The sequence below is a fragment of the Hesperophylax consimilis genome, chromosome 7, assembly GCF_061612785.1.
Source record: "Hesperophylax consimilis isolate HC1 chromosome 7, BYU_Hcon_1.0, whole genome shotgun sequence".
In the NCBI taxonomy this organism is placed as follows: Eukaryota; Metazoa; Arthropoda; class Insecta; order Trichoptera; family Limnephilidae; genus Hesperophylax; species Hesperophylax consimilis.
This window is the reverse complement of record NC_142842.1, coordinates 1,295,848-1,314,792: the sequence shown is the minus strand read 5'-3', so window position 1 is coordinate 1,314,792 and position 18,945 is coordinate 1,295,848.

The window sequence follows — 18,945 nt, the reverse complement described above, 5'->3', positions numbered from 1 at the left end:
TAATTAAACATTATAATTTAAGGTTTTACTCATGAAGTTATTTCAAAAATACAAAAAATTCTTTAGAACTTTGTAATCTTTCAAAATGACATGCAAAGAAAAATTAGTGCGGTTTTTTTATCACGATAGTGTTGAAAATGTGACTGCATGACCATTTCCTAATAAAATATTACTACTTCAGAATATGTCTGGACACGCAGGTGGTGTGTCCGAATAAATACAATGGACGTGCGACAATATGATTAAGAACACGTGTTCCAACTTCCTCAAAACATATTCGTGTTTTATTGATAGTTTGTTATGAAATCTGTCGATTCATTCTTTATATGTTATTCATCCCGTTTTTTAACACGAAAACTAATAATTTGACCAGATTTTTAATAAATTAATAATATGTCATCAGTAAGTTTTCTTCGTATATCGTATATGAGATTTGAAAAAAATACTCTTTTCCCTTTTCGCCCACTTTAAAGAAGAATTTTATACTTATTGATGAAATTTTGAACACTTGATGTTCAAATAAAAGAAAATTACTGTATATTTCTGATTTAAAAAAAAAAACTGCCCAAATCCTTGTCAACGCCCGGGAAAGCAAGTTATGAAATATTTACAACGGATACCTTTCTTACAGTTTGATTCTCACGTTATCGTCGCCTCATTGGATATTAAATTGTTTAACAAATATAGATACCTAAGAATTTACATATATATTTGTACAAAAATATACGATTGTTTTTTTTGTATATTTGAAAAACCCCCTGAAGCGCAAACTCCATAAGAAATTTCAAGAGAAAAACAAAATTCTTTCGGAATTATTGACTTTCCTGAGAATTTAATATTTCCTTTCTGTATGGATACAATCACAATTGATTGTAATATAATGTCCCCCTCACCTGCCGCCTGCCCCCTGCCCCATGCCACCTCCCACCTGCCACCCCCCTACCTGCCACCTGCCACCCGCCACCCTACCTCGTACTCATCTACCTCATCTCGTACATTGAACAAAGGGAAGCGCTCCAATCTATTTTACAAGGAAAATAAAAATCTTGAATCGCCGCGTCTGAAAATGTTATATAATTTCTTCTGAAATAATTCACGGTACACTTGCTACAAGCAAAATTTACAGGAGTTTATTCGATTACAGATCCAAAGATTGGAATCTACAAATATTAAAAAAAAAATCTTTAAATATCAGACAATAAAAAAATAAAATATTAGAAATATTTAAATATTGAAGACAATATTAGTGATTCTTAAACGCAAATCTGAAACAGAAAACTCAGAAAAGGAAACGGTCACATCTGGGACTCGAACCCAGGACCCTTGTCTTTCCGGGACAATGCTCTACCAACTGCGCTAATTTTGCATTGCATTTAGTTCGGGTTGAATCTTGCGATCATACATAAAGATAGTTGCCAATAAAAAATGTGCGGTGAAAAAATGAAGACAACGTTGGTAGTTCTTATTCGAAGTATGATACAGTTAAAAGTGACCGATGAGGATAGGGTCCCATTAGCGCAGTTGGTAGAGCATTGTCCCGGAAAGACAAGGGTCCTGGGTTCGAGTCCCAGATGTGACCGTTTCCTTTTCTGATTTTTCTGTTTCAGATTTGCGTTTAAGAATCACTAATATTGTCTTCAATATTTAAATATTATAATTTGAGGTTTTACTCAATAAGTTATTCCGAAAAATAATAATATTAGAAATATTTTAATTTTCCTTTTATACAAAAAGTAAATTAAATCTCAGCCATTTTTCTTTGTATTAGAAGGCGGAGAAAACGAAATATTCATCACATTCTTAGTTTCCTTTTCTTGATCTTATGCATTATTACTATTACATCCCTTTTTTGTTATAATTCATCTTAGCTTCTAAACATATGGTTTATTTACAGAGATTGTATATTTTCCTCCGCACTAAGAGTTCACGATGTCATTGGATTTCACCTGTGATGTGTAGGTCACTGGGTAATTTGATTTTGTATATCATACACACATATATATAATAAAATATAAAATTAAAACGCTGAATATAAGAGCATATCAATTCCAGGTGGAAAAATTGATTCAATGGAAGGTTTTTAAATAGTAAAAAAATATATTAAAACAAATTAAAATAAAAAATACAAAAATAATTTGAACAAAAATTTCAACACTCAAAAAGTTCACAGTTAAAAATATAAAAGCCAACAATTTCACTATCAAAAATTAAAAGCTATTGTCAATAATTTCAAGACATAACAATTTTCAGAATTAACAATGTAAAAGGAATTGTCAATAAATTCAACATAATACATAAAAATTGCAAAATTAAAAATATATAAAAGTATTTTCAATAATTTCAACCGATGTAATAAATTCTATATTAGTCAAAGGTAAATTGGGTCGTTAAAATTAAAATTAAAAAAAAATATATTCAACCTAATAAAAATAAAATTACATAACATTATATGATAAATATCAGAACAATACATTTTTTCTCAAGTCTCTCGGAGAAAATTACACAACATAATATGACAAATATCAAGAAAATACAATTTTCTCAGGTCCCTCGGAGAAAATTACAAAACATAATACGACAAATACCAGTACAACACATTTTTTTCATGTCTCTCGGAGAAAATTAAGTAACGTAATATGACAAACATCAGGACAATGCATTTTTCTCATGTCTCTCGGAGAAAACTTACTGATAAAAAATATTGTTTATTTATTAAGAATCTCTTTCAAATTATTATTTATCTGGTTAAAACGGGATTGCGGGCCCTTAATGAGTTAATTGATAGGTTTACAGATAAACTCTTAGTAAAAAACCAATGAATTTTCCCAAAATTTTTGCTTTTCGTCATTATGTCAGCTTGGATTCATACATTCGTCACTCCTGGACACACTGATCCCCAGATTCCCAACCCTCATTAATTTTTCCTTTTCAGAACTTTCTCCTCCTTTCCTTTCCTAAAAATACCCTCCACGTAGCATTCTTAAAGATGACATTGGCCTTGAGAGAAATTATTTTCCTCAAGGCCTCCTGTGTGGAGCTAATTTAAATATGTATTTATATATATTGTTCAGACAAACGCAGGTGCATGAACACGTGTTTCGATATTATTACGAATTTACAAAAAGTTTATCAGGAAGCGGCATGCAGTCTCGTTTGTAACTGGATACCAATAAATCGAAGAAATTTTTAATAAATCAGCATCATTTATCTCCGTGCATTTAAATCACATTCAAAGCAAACCTAACTCAACTCAAATAAATCATAAAATAAAATGAAAAATGTTAGGTCAGAAATATATTTAGACTTGTATCATGTACCCCACCGTTTTTTACAGAGTTGATTGCAAAATGCATTTATTTTGAGTACCCGCATACATCAAATAAAAGCCGGTGTTTCATATGCAAGCGGGACTAGGGACTAGGGACTAGAGACTAGAGACTACAGACTACAATGGAGAACTTTGCGCATACGAAATTGAATAGACGCCTCGCATATACGTTTATCTCCATGGAATAAAAGCGAACCCTTCCTTTTTCCTTTTCCTTTTTTTCAAAACAGAACTAATGCATAATTTTCATTAGGCCCGGCAGAGCGCGCCACTCACAATGGTACACGCCCACCTACCCCAGGGCGACCGAGCGCCACCCTATCCCACCCTGCTCCACCCGTTGCCACCCTGCGCCACCCTGCCCCACCCGGCCCTCTCCAGTCGGGCTAAATATTATATTAGTAAATGAGTATCTTCATCTTGTGCTTTGGAAGTTTTGACTCTGTTATGAAGTGGTGGTTGCAAACCATTCGGCAATGCAAATAACTATTCGGACTTTCGTCAAGGAACATTATTTGCTGGCGGCATTTCTTTATTTGGACGTTCACAGTACATTTTACTTCAAGTTATATGGTTCGAATAAAATTATACAATTAATAGTTAACATACTTATGTCCTTAAAGTGTCTTGTTAATTTCGTCTTTGATGAAAATTATAGTTCTTAATTATTTCTAATGATGTAAATATGAGTAATAAAAAGAAATAGTACAAAATAGGAAGAAGGTGTGTGGAGAGATGAAGAGATTTTTTGAATTTCATTTAAATAAATAAGTACACCAAACTCACGAATTATAATACATTATCAATACAAGTTTTAGATAATTAATGCATATAGTTTTTAAATGATTTATCGCGCCAAAAAATTTGATAAATTAGTTTTATATATTAGAAAAGAATCATGAAAAATGTCCAGGCTTAGCAGTTTTTACCAGGGGTGTATTTTGTGATTGTGCGAGTGATTTGTAAGTTATTTGCTGCAATGGTGTTGTTGGTTTCCATAATAAAAAGCGAAGTACGCCTTATTGGAATATTTAAACCAATGACAGATAAAAATTCGGGACTGTATATATTATTATTGAGCAGATCATATAGGAACAATAGATCTGACAATGTACGTCTTATACAACGTCTTTTTTAAAAAACCTTTGTGTGTAGCCCACAAGAGTCTCATCTGTTTCTAACCATAAGGAGCCAGTGAAACTATGACATCTCCAACTGTGGTATGTTGGCTGAAGGTAGTGGGGAGGGGGAGGTGATGGGGGTGGAAGGTGGGAAAGTACCTGGCTATTCAGATCTGGTCACAAAACACGGCTAAAGACATTTCAAAACTTCGATTCTTAATAGTTGAATACAAGAAATAAAAATAGGCACTAAATGCCAAAAAACTGAAGGTGAGAAATAAGTAATTAATTTATTATCTTCTTATTTTATTACCTTACAATATTTCAACATTTTTCCAACAGACAAATAATTAACATTACTGTCACGTCACCTTTTTTGCCGTTTCATAAATAATTTATAAAAAATTCACAATTTTTTCTCAAATTGTCACCGAACCTTTGGTTTCGTAGAGGTTTACATTTTAATTCTTCTATAATTAATTTCTAGATTTGAATATAAAGTGTGATGTTTCCTGTTTCTAACACCGTTTAGATTTTAGATCATATTGCTCACTATGAAAAGAAGGTAGACACAACGGTTGCATTGAGACTGTATGAGCTGTTCCTAAAAGCGAACAAATTGACTTCACGGGTAATAGCTGTTTGAATGCAAAACCGAACAAATTAGCCTGACGGCTTGAAACAAAGTGTGAAATATTGTTTCATGAAGTTACAATGGATAACCACGAAGTGTTAGCTATACAAGATATATATTTATAATTGTTGATGGTTTCTTTACATTGTATCTTTTTAACGTTAGAATTTTTAACCTCACTAGGACAAGCCTGTGTTGAGGTTATAATATGAATGTTTGTTAGTAAACACCGACCACTAGTTTTCCATTCTCTATAAGGGGCTGCAGGAGGATTGAAAGTGGGGTGGGGGTGTAATTTTTTCACAGTGTTAAGGCGGAATGGGTGAGCGGGTGGGGTGGTGTGAGTTGGAAGAAGCTGGCAAGGCTGGTTACGGAAATGGATGATGAGGCCGGAGATGATTTTATATTATTCCTCTTTCCCCCTCTCCCCCTTCCAACCACTACCCACCCCGCCCCTCAGTCTCATCTCGCCTACAAACGTAATCAACTCAAACTCATTCGCCTGTCCTCAATTAATGGACTTCTCAACTTTAATGCCTGTTTATTTATTTTTTTATTTTTTTTTATTAGTAAAAAAAGATACATGATTTACATTACACAATATTGAATATAGTACAGTTATTAATTACATAATATATGTATTTGATGTACCCCCATAAATAAGCAGGGCTTGTGTGTATGGGGGTGTTGTTATATTGGTTTATATTTGTTATGATTCAGTTCAACTGTGAATGGCTCTGATTAACGATTTTAGACGATGTCAAATGTGACGGTGTCAAATGTGACGGGGGTTCAAACAACTAGGGCTAAGTAACAACTCTTTCAATCGTGTCTGATTTTTATTCGTCGTATTTATGTTTACCAAGTGATTTGATAGCTCAATCATAGTGCTTTTATAGTGATAGTGCAATATATATAATAATTGAGCAGTTACCAGCTGTCAAAGTATCTTCCGATATTTTTTTGAAATCTTTGAGAATTTGAAGTGAAATAGTAACAGAAAACTGTTCTAGTGAATTAATCCTAAATTGATACACAAGTTAGTGAATCCTAAATAAAAATAAACACAATAGAACGAACTTTATCTGACAAATTCTAACTATCTTTGAATAGAATTTGTCAACACTATATTCTTCAGTATCCAATAAGTGCAAATGTAAAGTGAACAAAACAGTGGCTTTCCATAGCAATTAAATAATAATAATCAGCTGATTAGTTCAACATAAAGCAAAAGAATATCAGTTAAAAACTTTTATCAACTTAACCTAGAAATTGGCAATAACAATTTGGACAATTAATAGTGGATACAAAAAGTGATACTCAAAACAATCAATTTGACATTAAATCATCTGCGGTTTTACTCATCATACATAAAAATTAATAATTAAGTATAAAAATAAATTTCAAATGCAATAAATAATACTAAAGTTGATATTGATTATTTATTTTTATCTTATCACATCTATCGACCAATAGACGAAGCTTAATCTGCTGCCAAAAACACCATAAATAAGTTGCTGCCAATAGATGTCACTCTAGCCCAAAATTGAAATTTTATATTATCCAAAATAAATAAAAATCATTTAAAAATGGCTCCCAAAAGTGATACAATGGAACAAAAATTAGAATGTTTCAAAGAACAATTGTTACTAACAATGAGCGACAGAATTGACCTTCAACTAAAAAATTTTCTAAAAAAAGATGTCAATAAAATATTCTTAGACATTAAAAAAGAAATTCAGGATATAGTTAAGAGCGTAGAATTCTGCTCTAACAAAATTGATGATTTCGAAAATGAATTAAAAAAAACCAATGAACATCAAAAAAAAAATGAATCGAAAATTGAAGAACTACAAAAAGAAATAAAAAATCTTAAACAGTCAGTAAACCATATCCAACAGAGCTCACTAGAAACATCCATTGAAATTCAAGGAATCACACTGAAAAAAAATGACGACATCAGAAAACCAGTAGAAATGCTGATGTCGACACTAGACTGTAGTGACCTCCTAAAAAATAACTCATTGGTGAATTACTATAACAACCCGGTGAAACAAATTATTACTATTCAATTTGATACAAAGGAAACGAAGGATAAGGTCATCAAACAAAAAAAAAATAAAGGAATCTTCACTCCCAAGGACATCAGGTACTCAGAATCAACTGAAAAAATATTCATAAATGATAAACTTACCCCAAAGAATAAACAACTTCTTTGGTTAACAAAATCTACCAAATCTTTGGGATATAAATACGTTTGGACGAAGGATGGAAATGTATTACTGAGAAAGAACGAAGAATCCCCTATAATAAGAATAAATGATGTTAACGACATTCCAACCCAATAATCATGTACCTACTAGAGTAAGAAATTTTTATAATTAAATTTGAAAATGGATTACTACGACGATTTTTCGGTCCCAGACACTAAGGTTTATGAAAATATGACAGAACTAAATAACTACATAATTGAGGGAAATACAGATTTCAATTTAATAAATTTAAATATAAGAAGCATACGCAAACATTTTGATGATTTCTGTATTTTCCTCAATTCTCTAGATTTTCGTCCAAATGTAATCATACTTACCGAAACGCAAATGTGTGACTCAATACCCTACCACATCTCCGATTATGAGACTTACTCACTACCCTGTAAACATACTTCTCACGATGGTCTCTCAATATTTTACAGTTCAAATAAAATAACTAACGTAATAATTAATATCCCCAAATTTAAGTATTCTAATGCCATACATTTATCCTTCACACATAACAGTAAAACATACTCTATACTTGCTATATATCGCTCCCCTTCCTTAGACTCTAAATCCTTTATTACAGAACTTAAATATTTTATAAATGAAAATAATTGCAATCAATCCGATTTCTCATTTATTGTAGGTGATATAAACATCAACATTGATAATTCGATCCTAAACCCTATTGCAAACGAATATCTAAATGTTATATATAGCGAGGGTTATCTGTCTTACATAAATAAACCCACTAGATATGGCCATCACGCTGATTCTTGCCTCGATCATATATTACTCAAAACTAATAAAAATTTTATACCCAGATCAGCTGTCCTAAAATTCGATATCACAGACCACTACCCAACCTTTTTCGGTCACAGTAAATTAAATTTTCATCATACAACTAAAGGACAACAAGTGGAAAAAAATAAAATTAACTACCAAACACTAAACAATTCTCTAAAAAAAGAAACTTGGAACCAAGTTTTATCCAATGATGACCCAAATCAATCACTGAATACATTCTATTCGATATTAAATAATAATATCAAAAATAGTCTAGAATTAACACGAACACCTAAAAGAAAACATAAAAAAATTAAACCATGGATCACGCGTGGACTGATAATTGCAAGTCAACACAGGAACAAACTGTACAAAATTTACAAAAACCATGAGAATTACTGTATGGTAAAAGGTGTACCATCTAATGGAAATTTACGTCAGCAATACATAATCTATAGAAATTTTTTTAATATTCTTATGAAGAAATGTAAACAAGAATACTATGCAAACCAATTGCAAAAAGCTGATAATGATTCTAAAAAAACATGGCAAGTCATAAATGAAATAACGAATAGAACACACAAAATAAAAAGATTTCCCGAAAAAATTGTAACAGACGATAAAATAGTCATAACGGATGTAGGAAAAATCGCAAATAAATTCAATGATTTCTTTACAAACGTTGCCGCAGATTTAATAAATAATAATCCCTCATTTCAAAACAGTATACATAAATCAACCCAAATAGACATACCCACCCCCGAATATACTCCTAATTTATCTCAATTTAAACGGATAACTGAATCTGAAATTATAAAACACATTGACAATCTTAAAACAAATACAGCCAATGGTCCAGATGAATTAAGCTGTATCACAATCAAGTCTATTAAACAACACATTTCTATGCCCTTACAACACATTTTTAATTCCTGCCTTGAAAAAAACATTTTCCCAAATGCATTTAAACTCTCAATTATTGTACCCATACATAAATCTGGATCGATCTCTAAACTTGACAACTACAGACCAATATCGCTGATATCCCAACTTGCAAAGATATTAGAAAAAATCATAAAGATACAAGTACTAGAGTTTCTAGAATCTAATGCACTCTTGTCACCACACCAATATGGTTTCAGATCAGGTCTTAGTACTGATGATGCTTTATTTAATCTAACAAAAAAATTATACACCAATCTAGATTCGAATATGAAAAGTTTAACAATATTCTTAGACCTAAAAAAGGCTTTTGATACCGTCAATCATAATAAACTGCTTGGAAAACTTAATAATATGGGAATCAAAAATAATTGTCTGTCACTTTTAACAAATTATTTACTTGATCGCAGACAATCCACAAAAATTGGCGTAAATATTAGTAAACCAGCATCTATGAGACATGGGGTTCCACAAGGAACAGTTATAGGTCCGCTTTTGTTTCTAATTTATATTAATGACCTATGTAATATTAGTATTCCGGGAAAACTTTTCTCGTATGCTGATGATACTGCAATCACAGTTCATGGTAAATCCTGGGACGAGGTCTCTAAAAATGCAAATAAGTGCACAATTATTGTCAAAGAATGGCTCAATCAAAACCTTCTAACTCTGAACTGTGAAAAACTATATATATTCCTTTTTATAATACCAAAAAAGCGGCACCCTTAACTCATCTAAGTATAAGGTTTCACAAAAATACTTGCAATCCTGTCTTATGCACTAACTGTACAGAAATGAAATCGGGGAATACAGTTAAATATTTAGGAATTATAATAAACAGCCAACTCAAATGGACAAATCATGTAGAAAAGCTTGTAAATAAACTTAGATATTTAACTTATATTTTTAAACGTTTAAATAACATAGTAGATATCAAAAGAATCAAATTGGTGTATCATGCATTGGTGCAATCATCAGTATCTTATGGAATAATTGCATGGGGGGGGATTTATAACACCCATATTAAGCCACTAGAAATAACACAAAAACTAATACTAAAAATAATGTTGCATAAAGATATGACCTACCCCTCCTTGCAATTATTCGAAGAGGCTAAATTGTTAGAGATAAGAAAAATTTACTGTACACAATGTTTAAAATATATATTTGCTCGAAATTTTCTTTTTATAAAAAATGAAAATCGGTCTAGTAATAGGGTAAATAATGTATTTAAAGTTCCACTGTGCAAAACAAGGCTTGCGCAAAGACATGCTTATTTTATTACACCAAAAATTTATAATGCACTCTATACCAATACAGAAATCAAATGTGAAAATATATCATCCTACAGGAAACATAAAAATGTAATAATGTCTTGGATAAATACCATAGATATTAATATTTACCTGCTGTAACATCTGATCTTAATCTCTATTAACTTTTAACAAATCTTTATTAACTTTTATTTTTCATATTTAATCCCGTAAATACAGTAAATAATGATTTTTACTATAAATATTTTCATTCTTTTCTTTTCAATTTTCTACAAAGATAAAATATGTATATTTAGAGTAATCTTAACTGAACTGCCTTAAAGAAACACAAGTATACCCACGAACTGGCGATGCCTATGTGGGATTTTTTTGCTATCATACATTTATGCATATTATTATTTTTATGTATATGCTGTTTATGAACTCGTGTGTGTGTACGTGTATTGTGTGTGTATGTTATGTATGGTGTGTAATACACTATATATGTATACATATGTGCATGTGTACATATACTTTTCTGTAATTCGCATTGTTTCTTTCTTTTTTTAATATGTATGTAAAAAACATAATTTGTATTTTAAAACCATGTATGTAACAAAAAAAAAAAAAATATAAAAAAAAAAAAAAATAAAAAAAAACTGTTCGGAATACTTTTTAAGGTGGCTTTTGAATTCGTTTACATTTGTATTCATGTTTCTAATTTTTTCTGGTAGTGAGTTAAAAAATTTAACTCCGAGATATTCATGGTTGAACTGTCCTATTGTTTTTCTAAATTAAGGAGTAGGAAGTATGGACGTTTGTCTAAGATTTCTGTATATACTTTATAATTTATTGTAAATTACTTTTAACTTTTTTATTTATTCGCTAAAGTTTGTACGCTGAATGTTTGTCATTTCCCACGTTTTTAATTGGCGTTTTCATTTGGATATTGAAGAATTATATATTTTATCATTCAAATTCATTAATTCACTTTATTTGGTGTGTTAACTATTGTCGAACACGTATATATGTTTTATTAAGTATTTGGATTAAAGGGTGGGGTTTTTTGGAGCTTTGGTGAAGCACATATTTCATTTCTTAAAATTAAATCCCAATCCGACGACAGAATACATATAGCTTTGTAGCAGCAAGCAATTTTACAATTTTTTTTATTAAACGGTATAGTTTAATGTCATCCGCAAATGAGAGAAACTTAGTAAAGGTTCAAGATTTGAACCCTGTGGTACTCCACAATACACCTTCAAGTATACTTGAGCTGAGACTTGTGCACGAGCAAGTAGACTTGAATTATTGAAGGTATATATACACCACTTACATTTTAGGTGTGTGGGACGAATATTGCACAAGTTTGATTAAACTTGTGCAATATTCAGTTGCGCAAGTATGTGGGTGGTTTATTTATGGCAAGCATGCAGTTCAAACATACTCGAAGGTGCATTGCGTATTATTTATTTGTCATCACTCAATAAATAATGTTGTTGTACGCACCTGCTAACAAGCTACTTGCGGTAACTTAACGGGTACAAATTCTGAATGTATGCAATTAATAAGTACTTATTAAGCAATAAAAAATAAAATACGGCCTCCATTTTGTTAATGCGAGTCTTGAAGAGGGCAATTGTTTGGTTCCATAGAATAAAGTATGTTTCGTCCCTAGTTTTCAATATGTAGTGTTGATATTTCGGGAACTTCTAAAATTTGCATATAAAATTATTTAAAACGGTATTTGCAACGCAAGAAAACAAATATATAAATTTATATATTGCTCCTCTGAATTACATTTGAAATTGTATGCCAAATCCTACTGTCGGATTTCAAATATAAATAAAAAGTAGACCACGCCACATAACAAGATAAAGTCAAAATGAAGGTATTACTTACCATTATTACCATTCCAAAAATTACTAATAAACGGGCAACGAACATTCAATTATCTTGTACTTTCTTTATTTAATAAGTTTCTAATGCATATAAAAACCGAAACCAATTGGACCAGTGAACTCAGAAAAAATCTTAAAAATAGTTAACAGATTAGTTAGATTTTTTTATTGGTTTGTCTATTTTGCTACATTAGTAGCCGTTGATTATATTTATGTAATTGTATAATTATGACTATAAGTGTCTTTAAGTATATTGTATGCCTTTGAGTATGTTGACTGTATTGTATCTATCTGTCCATGTATTTTATACCTTTGTATTGTTGTCACTTGAAATATTATTCTTCTATATATATTTTATATATTGTAGATTCTCGTTATATATGTGCTGTAGTGTTATAATTAATGTTGTGAAATTGACCTGCTGACAAACTTCTTTGGCAGTTTAGGGGATGATTATAATAATGATTGAAAATATAAAAATAATTTTTCGTTTATTGGCTCTCTAAAAAAATATTTACTATTCATATAATATTATTTATCTCTATTGAAAAGGACAACAACTATACAACGACTAAACAAAACTACTACACAAGTTTGTTAAAATAAATACAGATAAAAAACAAGATATATAAATTGATTTTTGAGATGAAATTGAAGTTTGAGAACCATTGGATGGAGAGGGCTAAAATGTAGAATTATAGGATTCCTCTCTCTTCTGTAGACACAATGCTATTGTTTGGCAGATATTATGACGTTTACACGTTGGGACAAATTATTATACAATTTAGGAGAGGAAAAATACGTTTTTACGTATAGGTACAAAACCGCCGAAGTCTGTAGTATGAACAGTATAAATTTCTCGGTGTATATATTTTTCATATTTTTAACTGGATCGTTAGAAAGGTGGAGATATTGAATAATAAAAAAAAATCTTTGAGAAAAAATTTAATGGCAAAAATAAAAAGGTAAGGAAATTCAAGCCGAAAAAATACAAAGTGATCACGACCGCCCTAGGAGATAAAATACAAAGTGATCACGACCGCCCTAGGAGATAAAATACAAAGTGATCACGACCGCCCTAGGAGATAAAATACAAAGTGATCACGACCGCCCTAGGAGATAAAATACAAAGTGATCACGACCGCCCTGGGAGATAAAATACAGGATCTGGACAACCAGATAAACTTGTACTCATGAATGGATGTAGAATAGTTATAATAGATTCATTATAAAAAGCCACAGAGTTCTGTATATTGCTCAGAAGTCGATTCTACGTGGAATACACGTACTTTCTTTTTAATGGAAAATATTTATTTAGATTTATCTAATTTCTACTAAACACACGTTGTTTTCGTGTTTATTTTTTAGAATTTCAAATTAGATTTTATTAAAGTCAACTCCGCATATATGAGACGCCGACACAAATAGTTTCTCTCGGGGCTTTCATCTTTAGGGATGCGGTGTGGATAGTATTCAAGCAAAGGAAGAAGAGAAAGTTTTATCAAGGAAATAGTATGGGTAGATGGTAAATGGGTTGAATAGAAATCTGGAGGTCAGTGTGACCAGGGATGACGTATGAATCCATCTCTGCCACTGCGTTGCAAGGCGATAATAATAATAATAATATTTGGCTAATTTATATAGCGCCGTTTTCGTGAGAAATCACCTCAAGGGCGCTGTACAAATATATTTCTTAAATATTTAATACTAGAACTACTGACTTATCTCTAAGACTTATATCTAGTGACTTACGACTAAGGCCTATAACTACTATCTTAACGACATATACACGAGTATTTACATATTTGGCAACTTAAAACTAAAATTAAAATTAACAATTTAATCTTACTAACGCCAGAAGAAGAAGGAAGTTCTATTATATTAGGGTGGATTTATTGTTAGCTGGATATATTATATGTTAAATGAATTAAACTAATGAATAAAATCAATCAATCGCCAATCTTAAACGCATTTAGATGATTCATCTGCCAACAATTAAACCGATTAACTTGTTATGTTCCCGCTGATATTGTCCATTGTCCACTGGTAGGCAAGTCAATAGCAAAATTGAATGAACGGAATCGCTAGATAATGTAACAATTACGGTATAAAAAAATGAAAAAAAAGAAATATTTGGATAGAATGACGGATTTATGGAAATGAGTGTCTGAAAAAGTGAGTTTTTAGTTTGGATCTAAATTCTGTTGGGCTGGTTATACATCTCAATTCCATAGGAAGTTTATTCCAAGCCTTGGGGCCGGATACTCCGAATGCACGATCACCAAACTTAGTGTTCGGATTTCGCTTAGGCTCTTTCAACCTTCCAATTGCAGATGATGTCGCTGATCTAAGAGTTGACTGCCTTAGACCAGTATTTTCCGGAATGCATAGCTCAGTAATATACGGTGGCGCAATTTCGTTGATAGCTTTAAACACCATCCAGCATAGCTTGTACTGGATCCTTTCAGGACACTTCAGCCAGTGAAGATTTCGGAGGTGTTCCGAAATGTGCGAAAACTTGGGTACCCCGGTGATAAGCCTTGCTGCGGCGTTGAACACTGATTGTAGTTTATCAGTTTCGCATTTAGGAAGATTTGCATAAATGCCGTTGCAATAGTCAAGACGTGATACTATATATGAGTTCACAAGTAATTTAGTTGCCTCTGTTGAAAGGTTTCTACGAACTGACTTAAGTTGTCTAAGGTAGAAGAACCCCGTGCTAACGGTCTTATTTACCTGACTTTTTAAAGAAAGGTCTGAATCCAGATAAACTCCCAGAAGTTTGACGGTTGTTTTAGCAGTTACGTCGTTGCCGGAAATAGCGATTGGTGAGTTTTCTATTAAATGTTGGCGTCTATGTGTGGCTGCCCAGAGAAACTCCGTTTTTGAAGGATTTAGCTTAAGTTTATTTGAGGACATCCAGAGATTGATTGCTTCTAGACACTCAGCTGTGCGAATTTTTAGGCCGTCGATCTCATTTGGTGAGCAGTAAAAGTATATTTGCTGATCGTCAGCATAACAGTGAGATAAAAGGCCAAATGACTCGATAATTTTTGCGACGTCATTTGTAAAAAGAATGAAGAGAAGTGGACCCAAAACGGATCCCTGGGGTACCCCTGAAGAGAGTTTTGAGAAGTTGGACTGTTTATTTCCAACCTTTACTGCTTGCGAGCGATTGGATAGATAGGATTCTAGCCAATATTTGATGTTAGAATGTAAGCCAAACGTTACTTCTAGTCTCTTAATGAGAAAGTCGTGGTCAATGGTATCAAATGCAGCGCTCATATCCAAAAGTGAAATAAGTGCTAACTTACCTGACTCTATGGCAAGGGTTATATCTGACAGGACACGAAGTAATCCGGTTTCTGTTGAGTGGAACCTCCTATATGCAGATTGATGATTTGTGATTAATTTATTAAGATTTAAGTGGGAGATTATTTGAGAAGCCACAATTTTTTCTAGTAGTTTAGCTACGAAAGGCAGATTTGATACAGGTCGATAATTACCCAGGTTGTCGGCATCAAGCTGTGGTTTTTTAATAATTGGGGTAACTACAGCAGACTTAAGTGGCTCCGGGAAGTCACCTGTGCTTAGGGACTTATTAAACACGTGAACCAGGAAAGGGGATAACACGTTGCAACATTTCTTGAGAAGCCACGTTGGGATAGGGTCAAGAGTACATTGTTTGTTTGGCGAACTAAGGATCAACTTTCCTACTTCTTCCAGCGTTGTAGGTTCAAAAGATGACAGTATCCTTGTGGAATTGGCTGTAAATCTTGGCGGAGGGGCAGAAGATGTGGAGGCGCGTATGGTTTCTATTTTTTCACAGAAAAACTTAGAAAAGGCCTGCGGTGTAATTTCTGTAGCAGTTGGAACAGTATTACCAGCGATGATAGTTTTGACCGAGTTCCAGAGACGTCGTGGATTTTTCCGCTCAGAGTCAATTTTATTGATCCAATAATCGGATCTTTTGGCACTTATTTTGCTTCTGTACTCATTTTGAGCATTTATCCACTGATCTCGTGTAGTAACATCTGGGTTTCTTCTATATGACCTCTCTAGTTTCCTCATTCGCCTTTTCTGGCTTCGGCACTCTTCGTCGAACCAGCCGTCAGACTTTCGAACTTTCCGCGTTTTCGAGGTGGTTGGAGCATATTTTATTAATAAGTTTGAAAGAGTGGTGTTATATTCCTCGATTAGATCTGTCGTCGTCTTAATTTCCCAGTTGCTTTCTATGCATAGAGAAGAATTTTTGAGATCTTCAAGGAAATTTTCGAAATTAAATTTACGCCATTCCCTCGATTCTATTGTTTTATAGGACACTTTTGGCGGGTTGAAATGAATTTCGGTGCGGACAAGTCGATGATCTGATAAGCCTATATCACAGACTTTAGCGGTCAGTGGTGGGCTACTACACATGGATACAAAAATGTCTATAATTCCACCAGCATCATGAGTTGGTTCGTTGACCCATTGCCGGAGTCCAAAACTATCCAGTAGGTCAATGAATTTGATAGCGTTGGGTGATGTCTCGCGCTCGAGGTGAATATTTATATCACCCGTGATGATGAGAGTTTCGGAAAGACCCACTGCCCATTCCAAAAAACGCAAAAACTCCTTAAAAAATTCTACACAGATCGTTTTCGAACCGGGTCGGTACAGCGTTAATAGTATAAATGACGATCCCGCAGAAGAAACACGGCAGCCAATGTACTCAAATGTACTGAATGTGCCATTTTCGACCCTGGTAAGCCGCAGTCCTTGTCGGGCTATTATCACGACACCCCCATGATTTACGTGTGATATACTATTAGAGTGTTCCGTAGCTCTGGGTCGAGCCTGCTCCAGAACGACATACCCAAGAGCTTGAAGTCTTTTGATTGAATAAGATTCACTGTTTTCATGCCAGCTTTCTGTGATGGTGAGTATGTGGAGTTTTTGATCTTTAAAAACATCATCCACCTCCTCTAACTTGTTGTTCAGAGAACGTGCATTCCAGGAACCCACCGCAAGCCGTCTGCTTCTAAAATTCGCATGTCGTTCTGATCGAATTTTATTCAAGTTCAGATTGTCACATTTATCAGAATCGCGTAGGGCTTCAGAAGCTAGGACGCTCCGTTTGTCAGTTGGTATGACCACTTGAATACCCTGTTCTAATAGAGAGTTAATATTATTAGAGTTATTGTTAGTTTTAAAGTCTTGTTCCTTCTTGCATAGATATTTTTTCCTGTTTTGTCCTCCACGACAACCCCGGTACCTAGCTTTCACATTTGGGTCACGCACAAGGTTGTACAAGGTTACTTTTGCGGCAACCAGAGGGTCCAACAATACACGTTTATTTTTAAAACTTAATAGTGTTGCCCTATTATACACAATAGTAGTGTTTATATTATGCATTGCATAACAAAGTAAACATCGTAAATCACTGCACTACAAACTGAACACTTGGGATTAGCTGCTAGGTCGAGCCACGTGCGGTATGCACATGTGTCCAGTTGACCATCGGATGGAAGCGCAACTGTGTTTTAAGAAACGAGAGTTTTAAAATAATATGAGTTATTTTATTAAAAGTTCAATTAAGCTAGAAACTGCGATATTAAAATTATTTTGATTGTATACACTTAACATAAAAATGATTACGGTTATTTTTAGATATTTACACAATTTAACAAACAAGGACTTCCCAATATTTTCAAAATATATCTAGGAGCGCTAGAAAAAAGCAGCCGGCAAGCTTCGGGAGCGCCAGAGAACAGCCAGATGGGTCGAGAGAGTCCCGCTGGAGAGGACAAAGGGTCTTCCTCAACCGGCCTCTCCCGATCTGGCCCGCCACGCAGTTGGTGGGCATCTGCCGCCAGTACACAAGGAAAAACCTCACCCTATAACCCCCGCTGAGTCACCAGAAGTAGCGACTTGCTGTGACCTATCGCAGTGGTGTTGGTTATCGAATCAATGGATAGTGTTTATAGTGTTCACGGTTTGTGTTTATAATTAATAGCAATTGAGAAGAAATATATCAATACTCATTTATGAGTATGATTCGATTGACTAATAATTATCTTTTATACTTCAACAAGATTTCAACAAATCTCTTTTCAAGTGTCTTTCACAATCTTCAGTGTTTGGGATATCGGGAGATAGCGCAACAACAACAAAAAGAAACCGGAAAACATTTTCAGCCGTGTGAACCGCGCTTTACATTTCCAATGTCATTATTACCACCAGAATTCCTGTTGTCACGCCCGAACAAATATTAATATTGTAGAACGTCGAATACACATTCATTTTGTAGAAATGCGGAGGTACCTGCCCTCTGTTCTGGGGATAATGTAACTGTGGTTACTCTCCGCTACATTTGATTTGTACTCCAAATTGGTGTTAGGACTTAGATTAGATAATAGAATTCTAGATGGGTGTATCGAAGGAGTATCCATAGGTGCACGGAGAATAATTACTTTTGCTAATATTAAGAATCTCTTCACCGTTATTGGACACATTGATCCCCAGATTCCTACCCACCCCTCATGATTTTTTTCTTTTCTAGAAATTCATCTCCTTCATTTCCTTAAAAAGACACACTCCATACAGAATCCTCAAAGACGACATAGGCCCCTTAAAAAATTTTAAACTCCTGCGTTGAATTAATTTCAACAAAATCACATCGCTAAAAGAGATAGGTGCAAATAACATTAAAATTAAAAAACTTTTTCACTTTGTTCCAC